Raw genomic sequence first — 19,760 nt, forward strand, 5'->3', positions numbered from 1 at the left:
TGACACAAGTCAATACCACCATCACACTGCTAAATTGTATACCCGAGTAATGATGCAACAACCCCAAATCTTTCATCTTGAAAGTAGCAATTAAATCAGCCTTAATAGCAATATGTATTTCATTTGGTCCAATGATCAGTAAATCATCCAGGTAGAGAACCACAATGAGAAGTACATCACCCTCATGCTTTACATACAATGTGCTTTTTTCTAGACTGTTACGAAAGCCTCGTTTGACCAAATGAGTGTCATCCTTCTCATACCAAGCATGAGGAGATTGCTTCAACCCATACAAAGCTTTGTTACATTTGCACACTTTATCCTCTTGTCCTTTCTTGACAAAGCCGCGAGGCTGCGTTAAAAAACTTTCTCAAATATGTCACCATTCAAGAAAGCAGTAACTATGTCTAATTGATATACATCCCAACCAAAATGAGCTAGTAATCCACATAGAAAACGCATAGTAGTCATACAACAAGTGGGAGCAAAAGTCTCTTCATAATCTATGCCTTTTTTTAATGCATAACCCTTTGCAACAAGTCGAGCCTTATAGTGATCAATCTCACCATCCGGCTTGCGTTTCAACTTGTAAACCCAGTTCATACCAATGGCCTTCTTGCCACGAGGCAAATCACATAAAGTCCATGTGTCATTTTCTATAAGTGCATCATATTCTAATTGCATGGCAGCCATCCAATTTTCTAAATTATGTGCTTCATCAAAAGACAGAGGTTCCTTAACATCATGTAAGCTAGACACAGCCAAAGCATAACAATCTGATGCATAAGATGCATGGAAAGAGCCTGAACGAGCATGACTAGACAAAGGTGCATCCAATTTACTGTCACGCAATGTATGAACTAGCCATTTTGGCATACCTCTAGCCTGCTCATTTTCAGCCCTTTCCTCATTAAGTACATCACGTACAGCTGCATCAGTAATAGGCTGATCTGTAACATTTTCAAAAACCCCCATAGGTTGTACATTTGCCTCATTGGAATTTACATTCGAACTTCCACCACTGAAAAGAGGCAACAAAGTGTCATAAATGCCCTGTGAGCTTACATTATTGTCTCTAGTACATGATAGCAAGGGCTGAACAGAATCTTCCACAAACACAACATCCTGTGAAACCAAGATACGCTTTGTTTGTGGATGATACAACATGTAACCTTTGCTTTCAGCAATATAACCAACAAAAATACATTTGACAACCTGATCATCCAATTTTTTGCGTTGTGTTTGTGGCACCAAAGCATATGCCAAACAGCCAAAAACATGCATGTGCTCAATAGAAGGCTTTCTATTATGCCATGCTTCATATGGAGTCATGAGCTGCAAAGCTTTCGTAAGACACATGTTAAGTACATAAGTGGCACACATGATGGCCTCAAGCCAAAAAGAATGCGGCAAAGCTTGACTTTTGACCATACATCGTGCCATTTCCATAAGTGACATGTTTTTCCTCTCAACAATACCATTTTGCTGAGGCATATAAGACATTGTACATTGGTGCTTTATCCCACGACTAGCCAAAAATGCATTAAATTCATGAGACATATACTCTCCCCCTCAATCGGTACGGAGGGTGTCCATAATACACTTCGAGACATTTTCAGCCATAGCCTAAATACTTTGGACTTTACTTTAAGCATACATATCCATGCATGCCTGGAGTAATCATCAATAAAAGTCACAAAGTAAAGGTAATACCCCAAGGACGGAGTTTGCATGGGCCCACAAACATCAAGATGCACAAGCTGCAAAGTGCATGTGGCCCTAACTAAACCATCCTTTGGAATCTTAGAACGCTGCATCTTACCCAAAATACAGCCTTCACAGACATGTTTGACAGGTGCTTCAAGAGGCCGCAAAGAAACAACCATATCAAATTTCTGCAAACGTAGCAAACTGGCAAGTTCAAATGATCAAAACTTGCATGCCAAAGTTTTGCATTTGAAATAGCCTTTGAATCCACAATTGCATTTGCAAAATTCTGCCCACACTTGTCATACAAAGTGAGCTTATACAACCCACGACATAAAATGCTAGATGCAACAATTTCATCACCAAAATTGAGATCATGTATTGTACATCTATCATTCACAAATTTGACTATAAGACCAAGTCCAGAAAGTGCAAATACAGACAAAAGATTCTTCTTATCCCACGTACATAAAGTGCATCAAGTGTGAAAGAACTTCCATTTGTAGCAATAAGCACAATCTTTTCAACTCCCTGAACCGGATAAGAGGCATTGTTGGCACAAGTAACTAAATTCCCATGAGGGACAGACTCAAGCGAGCTAAACAAATCACGATGTGAGGTAATGTGCTTTGTAGCACCACTATCAAAATACCACACATGTGAATCTACAGCAACTGACATGCATGCATCATGGACAACAAGATTATAAGTGCACTATGCACTAAAAGCCCATTCTGCATCAACATCAGCATCACAGTCTCCTTTCAGAGAAGACTAGAACCAACCTCTTTCTTTTTAGCCTCTTTGGCCTTCAACTTACGACACTGCTTGATCAAGTGATCATTAGCTTTACAGTAATGGCAACACATCTTCTTTTGCCCTATCACTAGAATTTCCAGACGAATTGCTGCCAGCAGAAGCATTAGAAACATGTAATTTTCCACTCGCAGAAGAACCATGAGAAGTGGCTGCATTACTTTTCTTTGATTAGCAATAAAGGCCTATTCAATTGCACGTGTCTAGTCCTATTTTTTCTGGAAAACGACTCTTGCAACAACAATGTGCATAATGCATCAAACTTGACAACTTCAAGATTTCCTTGGGTCATAAGTCTCCAAGTACTATCAAAAGTCTGGTAAGAACTGGCAAGGCATCAAGAACAGCCTACACAAGTGAACTATTTGAAGTGACTTCACTTGCAGAAAAATGTTGCTCATTGATATCCTTTACACCAACAAGGAAAGTGTCCATATCGTCTTCCTCATCCATAATCTTTGAGTCCAGCTCTTTACGCAGCAATGCAATTTTTGCCTCATTGCGACTTGCATAAAGACCAGCCAGAATATCCCAAGCCTATTTTGCAGATTTCGTTGAACGAATGTGAGGAGTAATGGTGTACTTCACAGACAACGCAATTAATGCATGAGCCTCTGCATCTTTTACATCCCCACGAGCTTGTTTGGTCATAGGAAAAACAACTCTAAAGACAACAATCCTTGCAACAAGACCTACAACATTCTCAACATCGCCTACATCCTCAGAACTAAGACGTACATCAATGCCCTACACAAGATTCTAGACATCCTTTGACACAAGAACATGCTACATCATGTAAGCCCACATAGGGTAATTGTCCCCATCCAATCTGTCCTCACCAGCAAACATCTTGAACACATCTGTGTTGTTGTCGACCATGGCAAATGCCTACACCTGATGTGAAAACTTTCCGAAAAGAGGAGAAACGAAGCGGTAACAACACGTGCTATAAAGCACAAACCGTAGAAGACTGTAAGGGACCTATTATGCTAAAAATGGAACTCATATAAATTCTGCACAAAATGATGAAATAGCCTGCATAGTACTACCTATAGTGGAAACAGAGCTCGAATCTAACAACTGAGCAGACCTTGCTCTTTGAGCTCTCCCATAATATTTGTCAACCTACGAACGCTTGCCAAAGCTCATAAAAATCGGAGAAAGTGAGTAGGCCAATTTGGAGCCACTGGCAACTAAGCCAGGGAGGACGCAACCTTACAAGAAAACACACACAACTTGCAGAAGATGAAGGAAGCTCAAGGCACACAATAGAGAGTGTATTAGTTAGTGTGCAATGTAAAGATTGATAGCCCTAGAATGATGGGCGTATATACAATGCACAAGAGAAAAAACCTCCTAATGAGGGGAAAAATGCCCCGACGGTCCTAAGTGTGTTCACACACATCCCTACCACATGTAAATGGTAACAATTTTTTCCTATGGGCAAATAAGAGTGCATCACATACGTTCTTTTTTTGAAGAAACTAATGTTTGCTGACATTTTTATGTGTGTGCAAGAGTATCGTACCATAGTAAGTATCAATTTCCTATCTCTTGTTATGCGTGGAGCAAATTGCATTGAAACATTGCTCTTTTCCTTACAGCTTTGACTTATGTTGACAATTCTATATGCATGCAATAGTATGGTAGCACTCTTCTTTTAAGTTCAAGCTAGATGTTGTATGTGAGACATTTCTACATGTACTCCCATTCCTATATAGCATGTAGCACTAGGAACCCTCACTTTTGAAGCTCTTTATACGTTAAAATGTATTGTAATGGAAATGGCCTATGAACTTAGAGAATAGTGGAATTAAGAGAATTAGAGTGAGCAACTTTGAGAGCATAGATGGTGAACTTAATTGGTAGTAGCAACTTAATCATAACACTTAATTAACTAGGCATGAGTAATACTTTTGCGAGAGAGAGAGAGAGAGAGAGAGAGAGAGAGAGAGAGAGAGAGATTTTAAAGAATATGACAACAGTTGAGGACCGGATTTATGTGGAGCCGGTCCCCCATCCAAAAGGCATTTGTATTATAGATTCTCTCATTAAGAGAGACTTGGTACAATACAATCTTTGTGTTCCTTGAGGCCTCTTTGGCAGTATGGAGATGGAAGCTTCATACACCAAGCTTTTGCATAATATCAACAATCAATCTTAGCTTGAAAACAATCAAGAACTCGTGAACATCATTAGTCTTCGTGTTCCCTAAATCATTTGAGTGCATGAGGATGTATACTTTTATACATCAACTTGTGCCTAAAGAAACAATTAATCTTCCTTGCAATACAATTAATCTACTTGCATTAAGTAACTAATCTACTTGCAATAAACCATTAGCCTTCTTGCAATAAGCATAACATGCACTTTGTGGAAAGCATTAACTATCCCAAGCCTCAGTCCCAAGACCTCAAACACCTTCGAAGGTGGAGAGAGCTAGCAGGATATGAGGGTAGGGAAGAGGAAGAAGAAGTATTCCATAGGAGAAAGAAATAATTCCTCACTTATCATCAGCTTAGCATACATAATAACATAGTAATGAAGATGGAGAAGATGGAAAGCTTAAGCATTGAAGCATAGCTCTTGGTTGGATTTGCATTCCATAGCCAAGAGTGTTGGTGTAGCTCTCAACTTCTCAAGGAGCTTGGAGAAGGAGATGGAGCTCTTGCACCTTGCATAGCACACCATGAGAGTGTTTGTGAGTGTGTGTGGGTGAGTATACCCCATAAGCAACCCCCTAGCGTGCTTGGGTCGACCCCCCCCCCCCCCCCCTTTGTAGCTCATGCTTGAAGCTCATTGGACCCCTCCAGGCCTAGCCAATCATAAGCAGGAGGCATTACAAGCAGCAAGGGTAGCCTTGAGATAAGTGTCCCCCTTTCCCCTTTGAGAGAGAGGACTTGATAAATGCAAAATCAATTAATTAAACCCCTTGGGTGGCCAACCAATAGGCTTTAGGCACACCATGAGGGCAACATGAGGAGGAACTTGACAAGTGTCCCTTTTGCTTTCTTTGTACCATGCATGCCTTGTGTGAGTGTGTGGGTGCTCTCTCTCATCCCCCCTCATGTAGGGCTCGCCCCCTCCTTGTAGGGATTGAATCTTTGACTTTTTGACACCTCAACCCCTTATGCATAGGCCCAGTTCCCACCACAAGCTTGGCCCTTAAGCACTTTAAGCTTGGGTTGGGTTCTCACCTCAAGTGCAACCCTAACATCTCAAGCATGTCAAGCACCTCAAGCATCTCAATCATTGAGCACCTCAAGCATCTCAAGCACCTCAAGCACCTTAGTCATCAAGCATGACAAGCAGGACAAGCACCTCCAGCTGGGTCGGGTTCCCCCACCTCAAGCTCAGCCCTAGCTTACCTAAGGTCAAAGGACTTTTACACACATTATTGGAGGTCTTCAATGAAGCTAACCCTAAGGTCTTATGCTCCATTGGTTAGCCTTTCTCTTTGATAGACCATCTCTCATTTGGGCTCCTTTACCATTGGCCCCGTGTTGAGATAGATCTATAAGCACATGTCTATATCTTAACCCTTGTTTCCGTTTATTCTCCCACATTAAGTGATCAGTTTAATATGAGAAAATCATTTGGGTTGGTTAGATATTAGTTTTTATGACATTACCTCTTTCTTGAAATCATAGTCGTCCTCGACTATGAGGTAAAGATGGGAAAGTCTCACCCGTTAGTCCATTGGTCTTAGCGGGTAGAGGATCCATTTTTACCCTACGACATCATTCCAGAGTGGATGACTAATCCACTTGGTGCTTGAGAGACATTGTCTGCCGCAAGCATGTCTGCTCTTTTTAGTCCATATCATACTTCCAAAGTAGAGTGACAAGTTCTACTTGGTGTTTAGGAGACGTAGTCACCACAAACATGATCCTAAGTATGCATACTTCTTAACATTTGTGCACGAAACATAAAAAGAAAGTCTTGTAAGACAAAAACATGGATCATTTAAAATGCATTTCTTTTACATTTGCTTACTCTTTTGTGTCATTGTAAGCATCATTAACAAGGTTCATATTATCCTTAAGCTATGTTCTTTGCATGCATTTAGCATCTTTGAAAGGATAATTCTTAACTTAAATAAGATACTGTCAGTAATCTTACCATTTCTTAATACCTTTTGTTCCTGTCGAAGGATGAAATTGGGTTGGAGCTCGTTTGCTTCATCCTCGATCTCTAATGGGTCTACATTTATAGCCTCTATTGGTGGCTCTCCTTAATAAGGCTCGAATAGGCTCTCATGAAAAATGATATATATGAGCCAATAGTTGGGCAACTTTAATTGTTTAGTAAGACCCAAAGAAATATTTTTTTTTCTTTAAAGGATAAGGCTCTTTTATGCCTAATGGCAGGAGCCTCTTTTGCCTAGCTAATAGATGGATATAGCCTGTTTAATCTTCTAAAAAGAATCTTTTTTTATATCGGCTATACTCCGTTTCAATGAAGATCTTCCTAGGTACCTTAAGCTACAAGGGACGTTTGGATCTTCCGTCTTTAGCCTCGAAAGGTACTTTCCCCTTAGAAGTATGTTCATGTTATTAGAGACATATTGTTGTTAGGGTAAATACTTCTCCCATTTTGAGCATTGATCTACGTCGAATCAGAAGCTTTTAGTAGATCAAGGATCATTAGTTTTCTAATTTTCCTTTTGGCCATCCGTTGGAATAGTAGGCCAACATAAGAGGGTTACTCTAGTTCTGATAGAGACTCTATAAAAAATTAGTGGTCATGGTAGGATTTCTATCCGACACAATTAGATGTTTGCTTGCCATGGTCCTTCTATCATACTTCATCTTTTGGTATACCATACATTTTGAAACAAACTCTTGTATGTCCTTGTTTCTTGGTAAGCCAATACAAGTATGCTTTTATTCCTAAAAGAATAAATTCGAATTCCTCTTTGCGCCGCATATGGGAGGAGCATGGAAAGTGAGGAAGATATAGCCTATTGAGGTATGGAAGATAACCATCCTCTAAAGTGAGTGGTTCTTTTTCTTCCATTTGTAAAGGCTATTATTATATCCCTAAAGCCTGGGTTAGAAGCATATTTAACTATCATAAAATATAGTTCATTGTAAGTTGCTATTGATATCCTATCTACCCTTGGCCATCGGGAAAGTGCATCGGCTACATGTTTGTGCTTGCCAACAATGTGAGCAATGTAAAATTTAAATTGCAAAAAGAAATTTGCCCACCTCATTTGATTGTCGAAGAGCTTGGTTTGTATCATGGATGGAGTCCAGCATTTGCTTTGATTGAGAGAGTCAAAATCTTGTGCACCTTCTATCCAACTAGTCTTTCTTGGTAAGCCTAGATATAGAAATTTTCCATGAACATTATGGTTATTCGATTTGATAGACATGAATATAGGACATTATAACGACGAAGAATTTCATAGACATGAAATTGAAGATATTATAATGACAAGCAAGAAATTAAAAATTTATATACCATTTTGAATTAGAGAACCACACATATGAGAGGAAATTGGCAACTTAGAAGCATCAACAATTTATGAGAGGACCATAAATTAGTGAGGAAGCTAAAATAGAGCGTAGTACTGATTTGTTATGGATCAGGTGAGTAAGGAGGAGTATAAATAGATATAGAAGAACTATTTTGGATTTGAAGTAGAAAAAATCTATAGTATATATAAAGCAAAGAGGAATTCCGACCCCTCCCCTGGTCATGTGTCGTAAGGAGCTTCAGCCAGTGATGTTCCCTGTAGCCCCGACGGCACAGGCATACAACACACACACACACACACACACACACACACACACACACACACACACACACACACACACACACACACACACACACACACACACACACACACACACACACACACACACACACACACACAGGCTGCTGAAGGCGGCCGGCCATACTAGTATTAATGATGAAGTAAATTAATTAGCAGATAGGGAGAGCATCAAACATAAGATTTAGAAATAGACAATGACATAAGCAATGTATGAGAGGACATTTTATTGAAAGAATACTGCATTTAGGACCGGGAATGAAAGAAACAAACGATATTGTAATGACATCATGTTAATTTTAAATGAGGCATACACAACCAGGGTAAAGGGAATTTAGATCTTTCCTATTTACATGTATTTCTTACACTGCAATGGGTGATCTTGCAAAACATTGTAACCAAGAGAACTTGTGCTATTTTATCTATTAATGAATGTTTTTTCTAGTATACATGCTACATGAAATTTTTTATTAATGTTTTTTTTCAAAAATAAAGTTTTCAGTAAATGGTTGGTAGTACAGAACATAGCTACACATCTTAGAAGGTGGATTTTGAGTGTGTAATACCTTTCTTCTTTTGTAGTTGTTTGTGATGCCTGTGTATTTGCATCTATTCTATCGGCATGTGATGGAGTAGATAGTATATCCGATATCGTTGTCTCTTGTTGCTTGGATTGTCATGTGTGAGCAACAATACTTGGCTCGCATTGTCCTATTATGTGCAATAAGAGTGAGGATAGCATGAGACACAATAAGGAATTTAAGAATGATGGAGTCCATAGTTCATATAGCTCACGAACATTGAGTTAAGTGTAATGGAATTGATATTTTGTATTTACTGCAGTTGACATGTGGAAAAGGCTTGACCGAGCTAGGCCTATGTGAATGAATATATATTATGTGCATTTTATTATTCAAATGCTCTTTTATGAGCTTTGGCCATTTATGACCGGCCGGCCAGTTTGTACTCAATTTGACCATTCAAGAAATTTATAAATCAAATATGCGCAAGAGGGAAATGGTCACTCTTGCACGGGGGGAGATTGCACCCAGTGTTCGTGTCTTTCTTCTCTCCTCTCCTCCCTTCTCTCTCACCATGCCAGCGTAGCACTCCACTCTAGGAGGTGCATCTGCATGTGCTCTCTTGCTCTCTCCTGCTCTCTTTCCCTCTCTATTCGTGTATGGCAGTGATTATGGTGCACAAGTTATTTGTCAGGTATACAATTTTGTCGATTATGGCTTGCAGCATGTTGTTTTTTTCCTGTTTTGCAGGGCTCTCCGTGCTTCCAATTGTAGCATTAAGTCAATATAACCTATATGCTGGTTGTTGACGTTGTTGTAGGAGTATAGATCAAAATTTTAAAATCGTGTTTTGTAAAGATTTTTGTTGTGGTGCTATGTCATTTTTTTGTTTGCAGTGAATGATATGTGTTTGTAGATCTTTCTTAAAGTTTGCCAATATTGTGATTCCCTTATTGTTTGTCCTGTCTGTTATGTCCTCGAGGAAAATGTTGTAGGCATAGTGTAGCATCTCAAAGATGTAAGACTTGATGGTTGTCTGTTTGCAATAATTGATTTGCATCCTCTACAATCATGAGGTCTTTGGGCACTTCAATTTCTATTTTTAGCTTGTTGATGATCTCTTTGATTGAACTTATATAAACAAGTACGTTAATGCATTATACTTGCTTAAATAAATAAGGCAATGATAGAATATTACAACTATATTGATGGGTGTATAGAATCGATTAGTTTCTCTTTTGATGCCCCTATTTTTATCCTCTATATATTTGTTTACATACTTGTCTATATATGACCACATTTCCATGTAGTTTGTGAACAATTTTGAGTGGAATAGGGTGGTCTCATCACCTTCTCTCTCTCTCTCTCTCTCTCTCTCTCTCTCACACACACACACACACACACACACACACACACACAAACAAAAGAGTCCATGGCTAAGTATATTACTTATTTTAATTAACAATTGAATATGTTACTACTTCTTAATACTTATGTATTCCTCTTTTCCAACATGAGTTTTTACTTAATCTTCATAGATCTTATCACCCCGAGGTGTTTAAAACCTTGAGATTGAGTCCTACAAAATAATTGTAGATCAAGTCTATTCACAAGATTCTATCGAATTCTATCTCTCTAATTCGATTAGAGAGATGGAGTCTCCATCTCTCTTAATCTCTGTAGATTTTATCACCCCAAAGGTGTTTAAGGCCCTGAGATTGAGTCCTACAAGCTAATTGCAGATGAAGTCTATTCACAAGATGTTGGAGACTCTAGAAATGGACTTGATCTAAAATTAACTTTTAGGACTCAATCTCAAGACTTTAAATACCTCGTGGGTGATAAAATCTACAGAGATTAACTAAGAGAGATTGAGAATTCATCTCTCTGATCAAATTAGAGGAATGGAATTGGAAAACATCTTATGAATAAACTTGATCTGTAATTTACCCTTAGGACTCAATCTCAAGGCCTTAAACACCTCGTGGATGGTAAGATCTACGGAGATTAAGTAAGAACTCAAGTTGGAAAAGAGAAATACATAAGCATTGAGAAATAATAACCTGTTCAGTTTGTTAATTAGCATAAGCAATATACTTAGCCATGGAGACATGCTAGAGAGAGAGAAAGAGAGAGAGAGAGAGAGAGAGAGATGGATGATAAGCCTTGAGAAGAGCATGACGACCTTCCTTTAGACTGAAAATTGTATGAAGCTTCAAGAGCCATGAATACAAAAGTGCATATGCTCTATCTAGTAAAATTCCACAAAAAATGAAAAGATCTCCCTTTTGCAGTCCTCAAATTGAAAAACTTCGAACATGAAAGTTGAGAACATAACATGAGATACGTCGATTGACATCAAGCATCTAACACTAAAGTAGAAAAATTAAGCATGTTGCTAATGCAATATATAAGAATACATTATCGAGATGTAAAAAAAGAAGTGCATGTGTATTTATCAAACACATACAATGACTGACATTGAGTGTCTACTAGTGAGGAAAACATGTAGTTAAACTAAACTAAACGAAGCCTCAGCAAATTGAAAATACAAAAAAGCATTAGCGGACTCTAAAAATTGAAGTACACTATTGACTTGCTAATTGTGTACGGGTGTTGTTCGAGTGACCAAGGCAGAGGACGTTGTTTGTGTTATGCTATATACAAATAATGTGAATAGTTAAACATTTTTTCATGCAATGAGGCATAGAGTGAAAATGTACAACATATAGTGTACGTCACACAAAAGTGCCATACAAAAGTGTGGTGGAGAGTCAACACTGTGTTGCACTGTGTCTCCCTAGAAATTATAAGGAATGGAAGCCGTGCCCTACCCATAGTCTTGTATGCATAATCCAACCAAATGCATACGTATGGAGGTTAAGATGTAGAATATAAACTAAACTTAATGAGGAGGAGAGATATGAGAATATGAATCCAAACAAATCAAAAAGTGAAATTGCCCTTTAAATGGAATTGGCATTGGAAACAAATTTCAAGAGATTAAGTTTAATTATTTTGGTTAGAGTTTGAGTGTCTTGACAACATGTCAATATATAGGTTTAATACTCTTTGATCTGTCAGACACGACTTGCTTGAAGATTGACTATTGCTTGTCCTGTAGCTTTCCACTCACCTTTTAATTTTGCTACTCAACTTTTGGTAATGGGATACTACGGAGTTTTTGTTTGATATGCTTTTGTATGAAGTCTTGATTTTTCTACACTATTGCCTGCCGTGTACCTTTCAACTCAACTTTTAATTTTGCTTCTCAACTTTTGGCAATGGGCTGCTAGGGAGTTTTTGGCTTTCTAAAAGAAACCCTTAGTGTTGTGTTGGGTTAGGGAGGCTTTTGTTGTTTTTAGTGAAGTGCGCGTGCGAGAGCGTGTGTGCGTGTGCAACAATGGAGAAGAGAGAAGAAGAGAGGAGACAAAGATTTGGGTGGGGTCCAAACACAATAGTGTTAGGGTTACGAGTCCTTATTGTTTTATGTAGAATGAATGGTCAGTGTTAGTTCCCGGTAGTCTCTGGCCGCCCAACACTTAGGCGCGGCACATTGGGCTTTACCACCCCAACAACCTCCAACTTAAAGGACAATGTGCCTTTAAGCTGGGGTGACAATGTATATATATATATATATATATATATATATATATATATATATATATATATATATATATATATATATATATATATATATATATATATATATATATATATATATATATATGTGTATATATATACAATACAGGTAGACAATGACCATGATCATCTACCCAATGCCCATGAGTGCCCGACAATGTGCAAACCGCTCTGAAGATAAGCCCTTTGTTAGAAGATCCACAGGGTTTTCAGAGGTGTGAATCTTGGCAAGTTGCAATCGCTTGTCCTCAAGCACCTCACGAATGAAGTGAAAAAACTTCACATCCACATGCTTTGTCTTTGCATGAAACACTGGATTCTTTGCCAATTGTATAGCACTTTGGCTATCACAATGTAGCACAGGCATCTCAACATTGATTCCCAAGTCTCCCACCAGCCGACCAAGCCATATAGCTTCCTTGCAAGCTTCAGAAGCTGCAACATATTCAACCTCTTTAGTAGACAAGGTAACACAATCTTGCAAACGAGATCGCCATGAAACTGCACCTCCAGCGAATTCAAAAACATATCCTAAAGTGGACCTTCTCTTGTCCAAGTCTCCTGCATAATCTGCATCTGTGTAACCAATTACACATGCTTCCTTTCTTCCAAAGCAAATGCACATGTCTTTTATACCATTCAAATATCGCATAACCCCTTTCACTGCCTCCCAATGTTTCTTGCCTGGATTTGACATATATTTGCTAACAACTCCCACTGCAAAAGCAATATCAAGACATGTAGCAATCATAGCATACATCAAACTCCCAACTGCAGATGAATAAGGCACTTGTGCCATTTCAGCCTTTTTCTCTTCAGACTTAGGGCAATCTTTTTTAAAAAGTTTCACATATGGAGGCAATGGAGTACTCAATGCCTTCCCCTTCTCCATATTGAAACGCTTGAGCACTTTAGCAATGTACTCAGATTGAGACAAATAGACCAATTTCTTGCATCTGTCTCGCTTAATGCGCATGCCAAGGATATGGCTTGCTTCACCCATGTCTTTCATTTCAAAGTTTGCATGTAACTCTGACTTCAAGGCTGAAATCTCATCCCTGCATTTCCCGGCAATTAACATATCATCCACATAAAGGACCAAAATCAGCAAACTACCATCTTTAGCTCGCTTAGTGTAGAGGCAATGGTCCATATCGCTATGGTTGTAGCCTTGAGAGATCATGAACGAGTAGAATTTACGATACCATTCCCTTGATGACTGTTTTAGACCGTAAAGAGTCTTTTCTAAATGACACACCAAGTCTTCATTTCCCTTCTCAACAAAACCTTCTGGCTGCTGCATATAAACTTCTTCTTGAAGATCACCATGCAAGAATGTTGTCTTGACATCCATCTAGTTAAGTTCCATGGCGTCTTTAGCAACCAAGGCAAGTACACACCGCAGAGTAGTCATCTTGACAACCGGAGAAAAGATCTCATCAAAGTCAATACCCTGTTGCTCAAATCCTTTAGCAACAAGTCGTGCCTTGTACTTGGGTTTATTATCATGAGGTGTAATTTTCTGCTTGTACACCCATTTGCATGGTAATGCCTTTTTACCTTTATGCAACCGAACCAACTTCCAGGTTTGATTCTTATGCAATGAGTCCATTTCTGATTGCATAGCTTTCTCTTACTTTGCCTTGTCATCCATTGACATGGCTTTCTTATAGCAGGAAGGCTCTCCGCAATCTGTCAACATAATGTAGTCCAATGAGAGAGTAAATCTATCAGGAGGCCTTGAAACTCTTGTAGACCTTCTAATAACTGCTTAAGCCGGTTGTCCCTTAGCAACATCTTGTACTGCAGGAGGATTATGTACTTGTTGTCTGACATTAGGCACTTCAGCCCTATTGTGGACAATTCCATCTTCTTGGAAGATAACTCTCCTAACCTCCACTGTATGCACATGCTTTTTATGCATCTTTCTTCATTGAAGTATACGTCATTACTGCAAACTATCTTTTTAGCTTCAGGATCCCAAAACCGAAATCCCATCTCGCCAGGATTGCCATAACCAAGAAATATGCATTCTTTGACTTAAGAGACAACTTGCTTCGAACTCCTTTGGAACATGACAATATACTTCACAGCCAAATACTCTAAGATGCTTGTAAGAAGGTGGCTCCCCAGACCAAAGCTCTTCATGTACCTTCTCATCTAAAGCCTTGTTAGGAGATCTATTAATAAGATGGACAACAATTGCTAACGCTTCTGCCCAAAATCCATTAGGCAACTCTACATTAGACAACATGCTACGTAACTTCTCTTGTATGGTACGGTTCATCCTCTCAGCAACACCATTTTGTGGAGGGTTATATGGAGCAGTCAACTCTCTTTTCATGCCTTTGGAATCACAAAAATTCTGAAAGGCTTTAGTGACATACTCACCACCATTGTCTGACCTTAAGCACTTGACTTTCTTGCTAGACTGATTCTCCACTAATGCCACAAAATTCTGAAATTTTGAAAGAACTTCATCCTTCTTCCTGAGAGGATATACCCACACTTTCCTTGAAAAGTCATCAATGAATGTAACAAAGTACAATGAGCCTCCCATGGATACGTTAGGCATAGGTCCACACACATCACTATACACTAACTCTAATGGCTCACTTTTCAGAGTGCTTTCCTTTTGTGTGGTGACTGTGTTTGTTTACCATAAAGACAATGCTCACAAACTGAAAAGTCTGAGAAATTGAAGCCAGGCACATAACCAAAACGAGATAAGATTTTCATTCCCTTTTGAGACATATGTCCTAACCGACGATGCCACAAAAAAACACTTGGCTGCTTGGTTACACAAATTACATGGTTTTTAACATTGGATACATGTAGCATGTAAAAAGTCCCAAACTTTGAACCATGTGCTACCACTAAAGAACATTTGGTGAGCTTCCACGAACTATCACCAAATGTGCAATAATATCCTTTGTCATCCAATTGTCCTGTACTAATTAAGCTTTTGGTAAGCTTCGGCAAATGTCTCACATTCTTGAGCATGAATGAAGAACCATTCTAAAATTTTAGTTGCACATCGTCGACACCAACTATGTCGCAAGCAAAATCATTGCCAAGATGAACACGACTTTTACGGACTGCATCATATGTACTGAACCACTCTCTGTGAGGAGTCACATGAAACGATGCATCTGAGTCAATAACCCAATCCTGTAAATCATAGTCATCAGTGGCAACCAAAAATGTTGAATCCATGGCAGATGTGAAATAAATGTCTCCATCAGAATCTTCAACAAAAACATTGTTGATCTCTTCAATCTTTATACTGTTTTCCTTAGTCTTGCCTTCTTCCAACTTCTTGTTTTTACCTTTCTCTTGTTTCCACTTTCGACAGTCTTTCTTCATATGACCCTTTTTGTGACAATGATAGCACTCAATGTCTTTTCGGCCACGTGATTTGCTACGAGATTTTCCTCTCTGATTCTGCTTGCCCTTTTCTTGTGATCGATCACGAACAATGAGAGCATTGCTAGTACCAGGAGAAGTATCAAGATTCTTCATGCTAACCTCTTTAGTAAGCAAACTGCCCTCAACATCACCACATGTTAAACCATCAGGATGTGTTGATTTACTTATGGCTCTGCAAAAAGTATCCCAACTTTCTGGCAACGTAACTAGCAAGAACATTGCTTTGACCGAATTATCGAAATTGACTCCCTGCGCAGAAAGCGGACTGAAAATTGTGTTGAACTCATTGAGATGGTTGCACATGGGTGTCCCCTCATCCATCTTCAAATCAACTAACTTTTTCAGCCAATAAACCTGTGATGCTGCACTTTGCTTCTCATACAGGTCACATAACTTCTTCCACAACTCATAACTAGTCTTTTCCATGTTCACATTGAAGTACACATTCTTTGACAAAGTCAGCATGATGGTGGACCTGGCAAGCTCATCCAAATCCTGCCAATCATACTCATCCATATCCTCAGGCTTTATCCCTTTCATCTTTATCGGCCGGATCTGCTTCTTCTGTACTAAGACATTGTAAATTTGTTCCTTCCAAAATGGGAAGTTAGTGCCATCTAACTTCTCAATGTTGAACAAAGAGTTCTTCAATGATGAAGCCATCACTTGACAAGGAACAAAAGTAATAGATCCGCTGCACTAAACAAGATGATAGAAAACCTGAAAAATTTCGGCAGAGTCTCCCCTGCAAAACTGACTTCTGAACCCAAAAAAAATGTGTACAATAACTGAAATGCTGATCAAAGTGGCTAAACCGGCAAGATAAAATCTCAAAGAACTGTCACTGTCAATGTCTCCAACTCTAGAAGAGTGTCTCTGACCAACTGAACACTGTCAAAGGCATACACATAAAGATGACAACAATGCCAAAAATGGTGGGTCAGCAGATGCACACCAATACTGCACTAACCGCATAAACATACATCCTATGTCAATGCCGAAACTATGGGGATGTCGGGGGCTCGCTCCAAAACCTGTATCACTGAAAGGATCTCCACATTTGGGGCACCCATTATTCCTCCACCCTAGGTTCTGGACCTTCGGCCGGGACTCAAGGTAGCGCGACCCAAGATCCTCATATCGTGTCTAGTGATTCTTCCTCTGACTACGAAGTCATGGAGGGGTATCCTACACCAAACCCTGATAGTTCAAGTCAAGACATGCATGCCATGGGCTCACGGCCCGGGTCCAGCGTGTTTAGCCGCTTAAAAGAGACCCTTAGTAGAGCTACTCGCTCCGAACATGCGGTTAATGAAATAAATGAAGGGAGTGGGGAAGTAAATTCGTCATTCATGCCTAAAATAGACCCTATGCTTCTTGAGAGTGTGCATGTGCATGTTCCATCCACTGCACCTCCTGATCCTTTAGGACTATCTCCCTCTGAGGTTCTACTACCCGATGGTAGGAGTCTTGCCGAAGTGCAAGAGATCGAACGCTATATGCAAGCAACAAGGGAGAGGGAAATTGAGAACCTACGAAGGCTAGAACAAAGTCGAGCCCTGAAAGCAAAGGCTCCTATGACAACAATCATGCCAGCCGAGCAACCGAGTGCTCCCAAGGTAGCAGTCACGGAGGGGCAAGCGATGGGGAGCAATAATGCTTCCACCTTGAGGGAAACCTCCAGCACGCCAGGCCTAGATGGGATATCCTAAACGAAAATTGGGAGTATGACCTACAAGCGGAAGCTTTAACTGATCGGTACACAGGACACACCTATCATGTGGGTTGGTTAGATGTTCTACAATCCACATCGGGTGCTGCTAGCATAGATGAGCAACAATAGAAAGTCTGTGATGTCCTCCATAGGATTGTCGAGTTAGAAAGACGGAACACAGGGATCAACATGCCTTCAACAGGCTTAATGAGATTCTTGGATATGGGAAAGGCCAACCAACCAACTCTATCACAAATGGAGACTCCCTCAGTGAGCCCCATTGATCCTCCATATGTTGTTTCGCCAGGAGCATCAGTACAATCTGAGCCCACAAGTGGTAGCTTTACCTTCCCAGATATAGCTCATCTTTCTCTTAATGACACTACTGCTACCATGCATATCCCAGTGGTGAGCATGACAAGAAGTACACCATGGAGTTCATTTGTTAATACTGCGCCAATGCCTAGTAGCACAGTACCCCCAACTATACCTACATGTATGTATCAATCATGTGCACCTGTCGTACCTCAGCCTCATGTAGCTCCTACACCTCCAATTATTCCAAGAGCTTACAATCCACAATGGAATTATCCAAGCTCTTATACAAGTGGAGCCATGCCATTTAATAATAACATGCCATATCAGGCACCCCCTATGCCTAGGGCCACGCCTGTAAACTTTGGTCCACCGTCTGGTACACCACCATACGAAACATGGGACCCAAGAGCCGCGCGTATGCCAAGGCCAAGGCCAACTCCCATCTCACATGTGGTTCCAGGAGCACATACACCCATTATACCTGCTCAAATAGGAGATTTGGCAGCATTTGCTCAAACTATCGATCGCTCTATTGCGGAAAACATGCGTAGTGCACCTGATAGAGAGCCTAGGAGCAAGGCAGTTCAAGTAGCTAAGCTCACACAGAAATTAGTGGAGACGGAGATGCTAGAAAGCATATGGAAGTCTTTGAACATGTGTGCGATTCCTTGGAAGAGCACAATGAGCTACATAAGTGTAGGGCTTTGAGTTTGACCCTAAGCGGAAAGGCTGGAGATTGGTATAAAACCTTAAGAGTAGAAGAGAAAACGATCTACTCTACTCTTAGGAGACTGTTCTTAAAAGAATACATACGAGAGGGAGTACTTTGGGGTGTAGCCTCTCAGCTCCAGAAAGCCCAACAAGAAGAAGGTGAATCTGTGAGAGACTTCATTAGTCGCCTAAAGAATTTGAATTCTCGATGCAATCCAAACGAGCGATTCAACAACAACCAATTGCTCGATAGATTCATTAGGGGACTACGACATGAAAGTATTTATAATGGCCTAGTCATTAGAGGTATCACTACTTGGGAAGTAGTCACCATGAATGCAATCCAATTGGAGGATAATTTAATGATTGCAGGAGAAAGAGTGTCTGCCAAGCCGAAGTCTAGTAGCTCGCAAGAATCAGGGCATGAGCCAATGAAGATAAAGCCAATCGTGAAAGAGCAAACGATATCTGAGATGACTTTGGCAGATCTCACCAAGGCCATCCAAGAAAGCCTTAGGGGTAATCGTGCTCCACAAAACACTCATATGTATCCAAGAAGGGAGTAGCAATGGTGCTCAATTTGCTTGGGCCCACATACTACGAGTGAATGCCCTACTTTCAGAGTAAAGTTTAACGGGACTTGTAACGTGTGTGGTAGGTATGGCCATCAAGCGAAGGATTGCCTAATGCTTAAATGCATCATGGAAAATAGACCGCCTATAGCTTGGGCAGACTCACCTCGGGTTCTTGCATTGATGCCTACCCCACCCATGGAGCAACAGTTGCCATTACAGCACATGGTCCCTAGAACCCAAAATGTGGTCCAAACCACACCGTTTCCACCTCCAGTGCTAGGACCGCAACCCCCTCATCCAAGAGTTACACCTATGAACCAAATAGGTTGCGAGTCATCTAGTACTTATGTAGATTGCGAAGAGGACATAGACTCTAGTATCACCTATGGAGTCGACATGCTTGAGGAGTGTCCCATGTACTATATGGAAGACCATTGGGGACAAATCAAACCGGTATATCAAGCTACTGCGCTAGCAGCAAGAGGCCAAAACATTAATAGTTTTGCCAGGAGACCACCTCTTCAGTGCTACGAATGTGGTGGACC

This window comes from Adiantum capillus-veneris, chromosome 29, assembly GCF_014529385.1.
Source record: "Adiantum capillus-veneris isolate H3 chromosome 29, ASM1452938v2, whole genome shotgun sequence".
Taxonomy (NCBI): domain Eukaryota; kingdom Viridiplantae; phylum Streptophyta; class Polypodiopsida; order Polypodiales; family Pteridaceae; genus Adiantum; species Adiantum capillus-veneris.